The sequence below is a fragment of the Seriola lalandi genome, unplaced genomic scaffold, assembly GCF_002814215.2.
Source record: "Seriola lalandi dorsalis isolate HSWRI2012SDOR001 ecotype SW California unplaced genomic scaffold, Sedor1 jcf7180002054062, whole genome shotgun sequence".
In the NCBI taxonomy this organism is placed as follows: Eukaryota; Metazoa; Chordata; class Actinopteri; order Carangiformes; family Carangidae; genus Seriola; species Seriola lalandi.
Window position 1 is genome coordinate 420,552 of NW_019524615.1, and position 2,685 is coordinate 423,236.

Consider the following 2,685-nt stretch of genomic DNA (forward strand, 5'->3'; position numbering starts at 1 on the left):
GCAGACTAAACTCCTGTCGGAGCGTGAGAGAGGCAGTGTGTGCTGGCTTCCCCCGTCACTCATCCTCCCTCCCTCCAACATAACCTCCCCCGCCCTGCTGCTGCTCTGCTACTGAAGCCTCTTCCAGCTGGATAACTGCGTACTGCTGCAGCTTCAGGCTCATCATTCAGAAAAAAAAAAAAAAAAGCACACTACCTGACCTGCACACCATCACCGCTGTGAACCCCAACACTCCACCCAGCAGGGGTCGGACTCTGACTAAGTCCTCTCTGCCCCCCCTGACCCTTTGCACCCCTACCTCCACCGGCAGCTCCCCTCCACCCCTCCTGCCACAATGGTCTGTCTTTGTCCTGGCAATACAAATGGACTAGGGTTTCAGCTTATTCTGCTGCTTTTCAAAAGGAAAAAGAAAGGAAGACATCAGCATAGGATTGGTGGCTCAGGTCACTCACTACAATGGCGTTCCCCTTAAATATTGTCAGGGGAATACACAATCTGTTACTGGCCCTTACAAATCACTGACACATGTGGAACATCCTCCTGTTACACAAGACAGATATGCCATCTTTAAAGCAGACTGACAAAGTGTTCTTACAAAAGCTTTTCATAAGAGCGGGGTCTTAAAATAAACTTGGTTATACTATTAATTAAAATTCCTTGATGATGACATCTGACAGGCATCACAAGGAAACCCTCACAGAGACACGAGAACACAAGAGGAGGTGAGCATTTCTTTACTGCTGGAATGCAGCAGTTTCTGTGAGAATGCATGCTTTGTGTGAAAATGTGAAGATCGCGTTAAGCCGGCTTGTGTAAACAGAGAAGGTAGTGAGGATAGTTAATTAGGTTGGTTTATATTTAGAGAGAGGCACTAGATTCTTGTCGGACGTCATTAGAGGCAGACATCACAATTATCCAACAGAGACAAGCGGACACACTGTCACTGGCTGCAGTCACACAGCACACGCTGGCTGACACAAACACACTGTAGTGACTGTCATGTTGACAAAAGTGCAGAGGGAAATGCACACTTTGATGTAGTACTCTTCTGGGAAGCACTTGTCACAAAGACAAAACTAAACTGAGAAGTTACCATGTAAATCACTGACTGCACGTATTGTTATTTAAACAGTGGATCTACATTTAGCCTTATGTATACATCCGCTGTATAATCTGCTTTATAAAAAGAGACACACGTGCACCTCACATACGCACTATGCAAATATACACTCCTCTCTCTCCAACTCAATGTTTGTGCCATGGTTGACCCTATAATTTCTGCTGCCCTTGCCTTTTCCACTAGGCTGGTTTCACTGTCAGTGAGGGCAGATTTTCTTCTTTTATGTCTCCTCCATTCCTCCCTTTTTTTCCCTCTTTTTCCTTCTTTTTAATTCTTACTTATCTAATTGGGTTGGAATTACTGCACATGAGCAACAAAATGGGTCAAGCTGAAGTCAACAAAGATCCCAGGATCGGCACACATCCAAGATGCAGACGCGTCGGGCCAACTGAGCCGGCAGGATGCCCGCTGAAGCAGATTTTAGTCCATCCTGTATAATTTTGGCAAAGGGAGTAAGGCTGCAGCCATTACACATGGTGACGACTGATGTTTTTAAGGTCTGAAGTAAATGTTTTTTTTTTAAGCTTAAAATATTATACTGTTATTCCCAAGTTGACAATAGAGAGACGACAGGAAATGAGGGGGAATGACAAGCAACAGAGGTCCCCTGAAGCTTTCATACTGGGAACTTTGTGGTCTATGGTCGACATTTTAACCCCTCGGCCACCAAGGCAACCGGATCTCAACTTAACTGCGCTCCACAATCTGTCCTGAATGTTATATTTTAAGTTTATTGAGCTCATCAAACAATGATTCGATATTTCATTTAAATGAATGCACAACTGCAATGATTGGTTTCTTTCAGCAAAATGGACATTGGAGTGGTCAGCTACTCCTATATTTTTATTTTTGTAATGAAAATATATATTTATATGTATTTTTTGATGATATCACCTTCTAAGTGTAAATTGCTATCAGTTGAGGTAAATCTCAAAAGCAGATCAGAGTTATGATACTGTACCAATCTGTATAATGTAATACAGCATTTTATATAAGACGTGTGAATCACGTTTTATTCTGTTCTCCTCAGTTTTAACCGTTAAAACATTTACTAATGTTGTTAATTCACCAAATAAAACACTGATTTCACATATATCATCATGTATTATAAGTTATATACAGATATAAGACATTCTTGATCCCATAAACAGTTTGTCATCTTACATGCTGCTTATGATTTTTCATTATTTTGCATAAATTGAGGGATTACTGGTAGGTTTAAAGAAATTTGTTATGTGTAAGAGGATGTTTTAGGACATATATGCTCTTTAATACTGTAACAGAGGTATAATGATTCAAACCATCTCACTCAGAAAAGATATTCCCTATATTTCCTCTGCTTTATACATGTCCTGTTTGGGAAGGTAGAGCTGTCGTTCCTCTGTGGCCACTAGAGGTGGCTTCTGTCTGTGTTTGTATTCCTGTATGATTTAGGTCAGGATCATGCCCTGCTGCACCGGGATAAACAGTAAACAACAGAGCCAAGACTTCTGTTTTGAATTCAGGGTGATTTAGTCCACATTGCTGCTGCCCCTGTGCTAAAGACAAAAAGTAAATCCATCAGT